Source organism: Hypomesus nipponensis, chromosome 21 (assembly GCF_054491055.1).
Source record: "Hypomesus nipponensis isolate SF chromosome 21, ASM5449105v1, whole genome shotgun sequence".
NCBI lineage: Eukaryota > Metazoa > Chordata > Actinopteri > Osmeriformes > Osmeridae > Hypomesus > Hypomesus nipponensis.
The window spans coordinates 13661139-13672469 of record NC_140381.1 but is presented as its reverse complement, the minus strand read 5'-3'; the positions used below and the strand labels follow the sequence as shown (position 1 = coordinate 13672469).

The following is an 11331-nucleotide window of genomic DNA, read 5'->3' as shown; positions in this document are numbered from 1 at the left end:
TCAGACCATTTTATGCCATTGATTACATAATGACCCCCCCCCCAAAGGCAAGTTTTCACGCCTGTTCGAGAGTCGATATCGCTTCACTCCGTGAACTTGCGCATCGTCCGTTATTGTTTACAACGTTGACAGGGCTACTTGGTTGGTGTTGCCTTTTTAACGTGAGATATATCAGAAATTTTTGAAATGCTGAGAGTTGTCAGCCAAGTGTTTGTTAAAAGTTTGCAGTGTTCAATGGCTGCATCTTTTTGGCTATTTTGCGAGTTACGGTCTACTTGAGTGTGCGCGATTTAGTGCTGTCACGTTTATATTTGCACTGTCGGGAAAAAGGGGAAGTAGGGGTGGGCGGTATACCGGTATGAACGCGAATACCGGTATTGCGTTGTGCCATTATATGGATTTTGCCATATCATGGATATCACTATATATTAATAAATGTATTAGTAAAGTGTTTCTGTTTGGTATAAAATATAAGTCAAGTGATACTGCCTAGTGGGCTAGTTCAAATTTCTATCTTTAACAAAAAAAAACATGCAGCATGGACGCTGCACGCATTGTGCCAGCCGATAAAAGTCAACAAACAAGCTAGCGCAACTCCAGGGGGGTGCTCCATCAACGTCGCTAACGCAAGTCGCGCTAACACGAATAAAGGCCGATTTATACTTCTGCATCTCCGTTAACGGACAGATGCACACACGGAGTCGGACGGACTGGTTGAATTTATACTACTCCGTTGGCTCTGCGTGTTGAAAACAATTCACCGCCAGAACAGTAGATGACGCTGCACTGCGATGCTAGCTAGGTTATCGAAAGGTCGGAGCAGATGAACAAATGAACCATTTCATCAATAAAATAAGCACATTTTCAGCAACTACACTGCCCATTTCTCGTCACATTTTAATTCAGATGCTGATTTACATGTACTGTTTAGCTGAAATAAGAGTTGTAAAAACTTACAACAATGGCGGTCAAAGGATTCTGTTCTCTTGTTGGTCACGGCAACCCCGCCCCCACCCCTGACGCAAACGGTTCTTAATACGGACCAATCATAGCCAAGGGGTATCCGTAAAAGACGCACGGACAGACGGACAGTCAGGAAAATCAGAAGGCGCACGCAGAGCTCTGCGAGGGCTCTGCATGGACACGCAGAGGCCATTTTTTGACGGAGGGGGCGTTCCTCGTGTGCGTGTGCGTAAAAACGCAGAAGTATAAATCGGCCTTAAGTCTCACTTGGGTAAGTGTCAATTTAGACTTAAGCCGTTCCACTAACGTTCCGTTCCACTAACAATCATCGCTAACACAAACCAGACTTGCGTAATCTCAAACTGTGGACGCGCACGTAGTATTTAAGCAGCACAGAGCAGGGGATCGTCGAAAAGAAGAGAAATTGCGAAAATAACAGCAAAGACAGCCCGGGCTGATGTTTTTTCCGTTGCGGAGCAGACATTTTTAATGCAACTATATCAGGACTATCGAGACGTCATTGTCAAAAAGGGAAATACAGCCGTTATTAATAAAGCAAGGGAGGTGGCTTGGCAAACCATTGCTGGCTGACTAAATGCGTAAGTTGTCGGATTGTTTTATTCTAATTATTGTGGTGTGTAGACAAATTAATGCATTTATCGTTTTTAGCCAATTTTGATGAGGTGTTTAAAGCCTTTCTGACCGTAGGCCTATTTATTGGGCTATTCTCAACAGCAGCCAACTGAACACTCAAAAACGGACTTGGCAAAGTCAAAATTAAATATAAGAACATTTTCCAGAGTGGTAAGTATAAGTAGCCTAGTAAATTCAAAGGTTAGTGTAAAGTGTTATGTAAAATTGCACCCTTTATAGCCACTAAAAAGATGGGTGAGACCATTGCGACTAGTGGGGGACCACCTCCAGAGAGCCTTACACCTGCAGAGGAACTGGCCTTAAGCCTCAACCGGGGGGGCCCTCTAGTAGAGGGAATTGAGGGTGGGACCTCTCCTTACGTCCTTCCCCAAGGTGTTTGGGAGAAATATGTTCAAGGTATTTTGACTGCTATACTTTCCTCAAAAGGTATCAGTCTCTCTATGGTAAAATTAACAGGCCTATCTTTCAGTGACAGGAGATGAAATATCCCTTTTGGATCTCACTGAAGGGGCCCAAGGCTATTACATTGATCCCGTAAGTAGTCCTTTTTTAAAGGCTGTGCATGATTACATTATTATTTGCCATTTTAACTACTGTGCTCTATTTGCAGGGAGAAGGTGCTAGCATGTGTATGGCCCCTGATGAAGAGACCATGTCTGCCATGACAGAATTTCCAGAGGTAAGACCAAATCATGTTATTGGATGTCTGTTTTCTTTTCAATTATGTTTAATCATACACCTGGCTGCAGGAAATGACAAGAACATCGTCAAGGAGCGAAGTAGGTAACTATTAATATTGCTATTGACGACATAATCGGCTACTCTGACGATCTTCTTTTTCACAGGATGTCCGGGCAATATACAGGAGGCATTTGCTTGTTGATATTGAAAGCAAAAAACAGGACATGGAGTACAGAAGATTAAAAATAAATAAGTTGCAGTTGGAGATAAAGAAACTGGAGAAGGATTTATGTATACATTTAAAACACTGCAGAAGGTCATATTTGGGCTTTTTAATAACTTTTCTTTTTTGTCTTCACAGTTTGATATAAATGAATTAATAAATACAATGAAATTGCAATGTGATCCCGCACGGTTCTTCCATCTCTGTCTTGCAGGGCTGGGTTCAAATCTTCCCATTGCTCCTCCGGCAAACTCTCTGGGCAGTCTCCCACAGCGTAGGGTGGCGATGTTGTGCAAGACTGCACAGGCAACTGTTATGTCACAGGCCCTGTCTGGAGCAACCCTGAGACCCTTTAGGCACTGGAACCTCAATTTCAGTTGGCCAAAGACCATCTCAATCCGTGCCCTGGTTTTGGCATGGGCATGGTTGAAGGCTCTCTCTGGGTCTGTTGCTGGTTCTGGGTAGGGTGTCAGCAGGGATGGCGTACAGGCATAACCTCTGTCCCCAAGCAGAAGTCCATTAAACTCTCCTACAGAATGGAAGTGTTTTAATATACAAAATTGTTAAGGTGAAGTACATTATGTAAGCCCTATAGTAACAGCATGCTCTTGCCTTGTGCCAACCTCTGTGAAAGAGATGATGCTCAAAATATTCGGGAATCATGGACAGAGCCGGGCGATTTTGCCTCAAAGTTGGATATCAGGCAACTTGCATTGCAGATCATCTGACAAGATAAATGTGTTCAATTATGGGGCACACTGCTTTAAAGAACGTTAATTTGAAATCGCAAGGCATGCCTATAGAAACATATAATTAGCTGTATTGCAAAAGGGCACATTTCATCCAATCTATTAAAAACATTTGTTTCGCTCAAGTGTATGGACAGTTGTCCTCTGCTGGTACATAGGCATACCTGTACATTTAGGCTATGGAAATATTTCCAATTGACATAGTCTGCCTCCACAGGTCCAGATGGGGCTTGGATTCGCACATGTGTACAGTCAATTGCCCCTATGACATTAGGGAAGCCTGAAGGAGAGGAGTCAATTAATGCTTGTCAACCTGCAGACTTCTTGAAAAATAATACTGTCACATACCTGCAATTGATTAAAAAGTCTCTTTGGGACTTCCGGGTATGGCGAGGTGCTAGGAGGTCGCACTTTTTAAGCTCTACTGCTGGAATGTAATTTAATCCTACAATACTAATCAAAATATTGTCAAAAGTCACGCAACACGTGTATAAGAGTATCCACAATTAAAATGTCAGGAAAAAATGTTAAAGACAAGGCAAAGAAAGAGAAAAAGAAAGCACGACAAGACGGCGAACATTTGGAGGTCGAGGAGGCTAGCAACATTCAGATTGACAATATGGCTAACGAGGATGACCTTGACGAAGCAGACGACGAAATATTAGATCCAGACAAGAATAGCAATCAAGATATCATGAAAGCCATATTGTCCTTGAAAAGTGGACTTTATAAAAAAATTGATGGAGTGCAAGCAACAATTGCGGATGTAAAAAAACAGATACAGGACTGCACAGGCCGCATAGAGCATGCCGAACAACGGATCTCTGATGCGGAAGATGACGTTAACGAGCTAACATCCAAAGTTAGCAAACTGGAAAGCACAGTCAAAAGCCTTGCTGACAAAGTTGATGATTTGGAATGCAGAAGTCGGCGAAACAACGTGAGATTGGTGGGGCTACCAGAGAAGACTGAGGGTCAGGATGCAACTAAATTTTTGGAGAAATGGATACCGGAGGCTCTGAACATGGAACCACGAGAGGGGTTGGTGGTGGAGCGGGCTCATAGAATAGGCGCTCCGCCAAGCAATGACTCTCACACGGCTCATCCAAGGACTTTAATCATGAAGTTCTTGAACTTTAAAGACAGGGAGCGGGTACTGAAGGCAGCTAGAACCAAGGGACAGGTCTTGTACCAGAATAAGCCGGTTCGTTTTTATGTGGACCTCTCTGCTGGTGTGCACAGGATGCAGCGCGACTACGACGAGGTGCGAAAGAAGCTACGAGACAGGGGGATACACAAACACCGAATCATCTTTCCAGCCCGGCTTCTGGTAACACACAAAGAGAGATCCCACGCCTTTCAAACTCCGGCAGAGGTGGACCGTTTTATTCAATCCCTTTGAACTAAAGACTGAGTCGGGCTCGCCGCTGAAAGGTTCCGACAGGAAAGTAACACAGTAGCCTTACTAAATTTACTTTATTTTATAGCCATTTCCACGAAATTATTATTGTTCCGTTTTTGTTTAGCCTATCCCTTTGACACGGACAGGACTGAGCATCACTTCTTTAGGCTGTTATGGCTAACATACGTTAAAATGTAACGTTACTCTTGTGGACAATGGATTTAAATTTGGATGAGAGACACTGTTTAAGCACCCAAACACTGGTAAGGTGAAGTGACATTTATCGTCAACTTGGGAGCACACATTGGACAGAGTTGACATTGGTTTAGCCCTATTGGACGTAGGCTACAACGCATCGTGGATTTTATGTGGCTAGGCTAAGAACTTTTTGCCCTTTTCTCCGCTCTCCAGCCTGCATGTGCGGGTTTCAGGTTTGTGTTAAATGTGTTCAGGCGGTTTTACTTTATAATATGTCTAGTGACCAGGCTACAGGTTGCAAATGTTGCATAGCTCAATGTTACATTACTTATGTTATGTGTGATTAGTATTCAGGAAAAATGAGAAAGCTAGTTAGAGCTTAAGAGAAGGAAGAAAAAGTTAGTAACTCGCTTTATCGTTAGCTTAAAGTGTGGGATGGGAGGGGAGGTTCAGAGCGCATGGACTTCAGGTTCGTATGGGGGTGGGGGTGGGGGCTTTTTGTTTTACGTTATTATTTGTTCTCTTATTTTCGGGTGTGGTTTGTCAATGTACTTTACCAAAATGGTTCCTAAGGATACATTAATACATATTGGATTTAATGTCGGATAGCTGTAAGATAAAATTTACATCGTGGAATTGTAGGGGTCTGAACAAACTTACAAAGGTGAAACAAGTAATGAGCAGGATAAAATCCTTGAAATCAAAAGTAATATTTTTACAAGAAACACATCTGTTGAGTGAGGATGTTTCCAAAATAACAAGAAGATGGCAGGGTCAAGTGTTGTCTGCTCCCTACACCACTCATGCTAGAGGGGTTATGATACTAATTCATAAATCTGTCCCATTACGGGTACAAAATATAGTTAAGGACTCTGCAGGTAGATATATTATGGTCCAGGGCAGGCTATTATCTGAAACCATAACTTTGATAAATGTCTATGGTCCCAATGAAGATGACCCTAAATTCTATGATAGTTTATTTCTGACTGCATCAAATCTCCCCGGACAATACATAATAGCTGGTGACTTTAATTGCACGTTAGACTCTTCAAGAGACAGGTCGACTGGTTTAGATGATACTCACAATAAGTCGAGAAAGGCGTTACACCATTTTATGAAGGAATTAAATCTGTTGGATATCTGGAGACATGGTAAACCAAATGCAGTAGAGTATTCCTGCTATTCTAGCACTTATAAAACTCACTCACGCATAGACTACTTTTTAGTTTCAGCACTACTTGTCTCCAAAATTGATGAATGTCATTATAGTAGTATAGTCCTCTCTGACCACGCAGCTGTATCCTTGACCTATGAAGATACTAAATTAGTGAATGATCCTCCAAAATGGCGTTTTCAACCGGGATGGCTTACGGATCCCACATTCGTAGATTTCTTAGATAAACAAATAGACCTGTATTTTGAATGTAACAAGTCCCAGACCTCTGCTAGTACAAGATGGGAGGCTTTCAAGGCCTTTATTAGGGGCCAGATCATTTCTTTCACTAGCTCAAAGAAAAAGGCTACACGACTTGAAATGAAGACATTAGATGAGGAAATTAAAAAGCTGGAAACAGAAATCTACTATAACAGACATATAGCTACGGATGTACACTCAAAACTGCTACTGCTTAGATCTCAGTACAATGAATTGGCAGCTAACAAAGCAGCTGCTGATTTAATGAGACTCAAACAGTCCTACTATGATCAGGGGGAAAAGCCCGGAAAACTTCTAGCATGGCGCATTAAACAACAACAAACAGAAAGATCTATTAATTGTATTGAAGCCCCAAGTGGTAGGACTTTAGAGGACCCGACAGAGATTAATGAGACCTTCAGAGTCTTCTATGAGAAATTATACAGCTCTGAGTGTTCTCCTAATCTGGACACGCAGACACAATTCTTAGACAACCTTGATATTCCCAAAATTTCGGAAGAAGAAAGTAGAGCATTAGATCAAAATGTAACTGTATTGGAAATTGCAGAAGCGATTGGCTGTATGAAGGCTGCTACATCGGCCGGCCCAGATGGCATTTCGATAGATATCTATAAAAAATTTCAAACCAAATTAATATCACCCCTTTTGGAGATGTTTCAGGAATCCTTTGAGAATGGTCTTCTCCCCACATCTATGAGGGGCGCCTTAATCACTTTACTTCCAAAACCAGGGAAAACAAATACAAAATGTGAAAATATGCGTCCAATTAGCCTTCTAAATTCAGACACAAAAATACTTTGTAAAATTTTAGCAAGAAGATTGGAGGATCTTCTACCTAGGGTGGTGGGGGAAGACCAAAATGGGTTTATTCAAGGGAGACAGGGTTTTCATAACGTCAGACGAGTGCTCAATATTTTATACAGTCAGAGAGAGGCCACAGACACGGCCTTACTTTCACTTGATGCAGAGAAGGCTTTTGATCGTGTTGAATGGCCCTATCTGTTTGAGGTGTTAAAACAATTTGGCTTTGGAGGTACATTCATTAAATGGGTTAGATTGCTTTGTACAGGGCTTACTGCAGAAGTTTTGACTAATAGTAAGGTTTCCAAACCTTTTAACATCTGTCGAAGTTGCCCGCAAGGGAGCCCTTTATCGCCATTGCTTTTTATCCTTGCAATTGAACCATTTGCTATAGCGGTGAGGTCACATAGCGATATTTATGGAATTCGAGAGGGTCATTTAGAACATAAGATAGCGCTCTTTGCCGATGATGTAATATTAATGATTAAAAATCTACATAGATCTATCCCAGCGCTCTTAAGTCTTATTGAAACATTTGGAAAAATATCCGGTTATAAAGTTAATTACTCAAAATCATCGATAATGCTACTTAATGAAACAGAGAGGAAAAATAGTCCTGTATATGCTTCTACTTTCAAGTCTACAGATAATTTTACATATTTGGGAATACAAATTGTCCCTGAGGTGAATAAGATTGCTCAGATAAACTATGACCCAATTCTGCAAGCTAGTATTTCTTCAATAGAGTGTTGGACATCCTTACCTATCTCAATGATTGGCAGGATTAATATTCTAAAAATGAATATACTCCCCAAATTTCTTTATTTGTTCCAGAATATCCCCCTACCCCCTCCCTCGTCCTTGTTCACAAGAATCATGAAACTGTTTACCAACTTTATTTGGCAAAATAAACGTCCCAGATTACGTCTATCTTTACTTTATCTACCATATGATCGAGGCGGCCTTAAATGCCCAAATATCCAATGGTATTACTGGGCAGCTCAACTGCGGTCGATCATGTTTTACTTCTCTTCCGGAAATCCCCCTGCTTGGATTGATTTGGAATCCTGCTCTGTTAAACCGAGTTTACCATTGCACCTGTACTTGTACTCAGCAGGCCGTAAATATCTGAAGAAAAATACAGACAACCCTATTATATTGAATATGATTGATGTTTGGTTCGACACTTGCAAATATTTGAATATAAATTTGTCCCATTCACGCTTCAGTCCTATTTGGGGTAATGCCAACTTTGAACCAGGGCTAAAGGATAGAGGATTTAAACTATGGGCTGAAAAGGGGTTAGGGAAAGTACAAGACATGTACAGGGAGGAGGATGAAGTGTTTATGTCTTTTGCGGAAATATCTACCAAATATGACATTCCAAATAATAACTTTTTCAGATATCTTCAGCTTAGGAGTTTTATATCTTCATCTCAAAACCATTCATTAGATATACCGACCATTTCTGCATTAGAAGTAGCAGTCACTAGACACTGTTATGGCAAAGGTTTAATTTCAACTCTGTATGACTTGTTTGTGTCTGGATCTATTGAATCATCAGAATCAAAACTGAGATTATGGAATGAAGATATAGAGGAGGAAATATCTTTAGAAGACTGGAGAGAGGCTTGTAAAGAGGCACAGAGGCAGTCAATCAGCAGCAACCTAAAACTCCTACAGTATAAATGGCTGATGCGTACATATATAACTCCTGTGAAATTGCATAAGTTTAATGATAATATTCCTGATACCTGTATTAAGTGTGATGAGGCAAGGGGGACACTGTTTCACTGTATATGGGAATGTGGGAAAGTGAAAACCTTCTGGCAAGATGTTGTTAATATGATTGATCAAATTTTATCAAAGAAATTACCATTGAATCCCAAACTTTTTATTCTTGGTTTATATCCTACCATACCACTTCTACAAAGCAAAGAGTTCAGATTCATAGATATGTGTATATTACAAGCTAAACGTATAATTGCTCTTAATTGGAAAAGTGTTGATGGCCCAAGAATTGGTATGTGGGTTAAAGAAATGGCCTCAAATATGTCAATGGCAAAGATAACGTATATTGTTAGACGTAAACAAAATGTTTTTGATAATACCTGGGGACCTTTTAGGTACTTCTTAAGGCATAATACTAATGTTGGTAACTTGCTCCAGCAAGAACAGGCTCTGGGGGAGTAGGACAACTATCTGATTATGTACATTGACTAGTAGGAAAAACAACAACAAAAAACACCCATTATTCAATGTGTAAAATATGCTTTTATGTTTCTTTTTATTTTCTTTTTATTATCTGTCTTTAATTTAACATTTAGTTACACTATTATTATGGGTGGGGGAACAGGGTGAAAATGTTTGCTGTGTATTGCTCTGTTGTTATTCAATTTGATATGACTTGCAAACTGGAAAACAATAAATACATTGTTTAAAAAAAAAAAAAGTCTCTTTGATTTGTTGTATGTCACGATGACCAGGAAAACAGACGTAGATATTCAGGTACCGCTTTAGAGCAATGTATACTGTTCATATTTCCCGGCATACAGTTGACTTTGCAAGAGCTTCTGCGTCTCCAACAATGTACAAGAAGGTCCCACAGCAAAGAAACGCAGAGCTATACAGACGGACTGTACAGTGGTCAAAGCCTGGCTGCGGTGTTTTTTTTCTCCCTTGTTTCTGTCTCTGAAGACTGTCTCTGGGGCTGGTTGAGTTAACGCTCTTTGAATGATCTGTGCACCTTCGTCCACAGGGCTGTCGATGAATGGACACGCCATGATGGTTCATATAACTCCCGGTCCATCAGCACCGGATCTCCTCAGGGCTGCATCCTTTCTCCTCTGCTCTCCTCCCTTGCTGCACCTTGAGTCATCCGTCTGTCAAACTCTTGAAGTTTGCGGACGACACCACCCTCATTGGGCTTATCTCTGACGGGGACGAGTCTGACTACAGGTGGGAAGCTGACAACCTGGTGACCTGGTGCAGCCAGAACAACTTAGAGCTCAATGCTCTTAAGACAGTGGAGATGGTTGTGGACTTCAGCGTTCATGCATTTGACAAATCCAATGCCAGGTTGGTTAGAATTGTGAAATGTATGTTTATTGTCGGCCAACAGAATCGAGTATTCAGCCATGTAATCATTTATTATAGCTAGACCTAACTCTACAAATATTTAACAGATTTTTTGCGATCCCATAAACGTAGGCTACTGTTGAACGCGTAGGCTACTGAGTAGTCGATCTTCCATGGCAATTAAACGCTGTAAAATTTGCTAAATTCAACTCATGTGACAGTGAAACTTCGGAGTTACCCAATCCAAATCCGTCCGAGTGTGGTAGATTAGCCGCTGCAGTGCGGATTGCATTAGGTGTGTGCAGGGGTGAAAGTCGTTTTTATTTCTTGGTGATACTATGATACAGGTGTGATGCGCCGAAAATTTCACTTAGCCTTATTATTTATTTGTTTATTTACTGTATTATAGTCTACTTATCAAGCATTCACTAGGACTTATCACTCTTTAACCCACCTGTATCTGTTTTTGATGAGGGTAAGGCAGTCAGGTACAGCACATGCGAGTGCTCAATTGGTAGAGACAAGTGCCATCATATGGAAGCTTTGTTGATTTTGGCAGAAAAAAATGTGTCCCGCAGCCCGCTCCCGCTATAATGACAGTTGAATGTCACTTGTTTAACTCCGATCTATTTAAACAACACGGGACACAGCACTGCGGCATGTTAAAACTAAGTCTCTGTCTAACGGAATGACAAACATATTTTTGCTAGCCTACCTGCTGCAAAATTACACCAAGACAAGTAGATCTATTTTATCCAGTGTAAGTTATCACTTGCCACTATCTTGTTTTTTATTATCCTCATCTTACTTTCTCTTCTTCCTTTTTTGGCTTCCTGAAGCATAATTCCGCTTCATGATGACTGCCGACTGACGAGGTTTTTGTATTTTGCCAGCAGCACAGATCATGAGAGGGGCCCCTTGAGGGGGATCCTGATAAGTGTCATTGCACTTTACTGCATTGACTATCAAAGGGGCGCTCACACGTTTGTCGTTGCATTTTATTCTTAACCAGTCGTTGTCTTGGGGCCCCAAGCCAGCTCGGCGCCGCAAGCAATTGCTTGTTTTGCTTGCCTTTTCGCAACGGGCCTGCGTGTGTCGTAATTTCTTCCCGGTACGGCGTACGGGCCAATACCGGCTTACTGTCACC

The 11331-nt window shown here is 41.2% G+C and overlaps 1 long non-coding RNA gene across 1 annotated transcript; it reads left to right on the top strand.

Moving 5' to 3' along the window:
- Nucleotides 1-341: 341 nt before the first annotated feature.
- Nucleotides 342-2621, top strand: LOC146238089 (uncharacterized). Its single transcript, XR_014740638.1, has 3 exons — nucleotides 342-1562; nucleotides 1699-2151; nucleotides 2228-2621. It is a non-coding gene; the product is annotated as an uncharacterized LOC146238089 (long non-coding RNA).
- Nucleotides 2622-11331: the final 8710 nt, after the last annotated feature.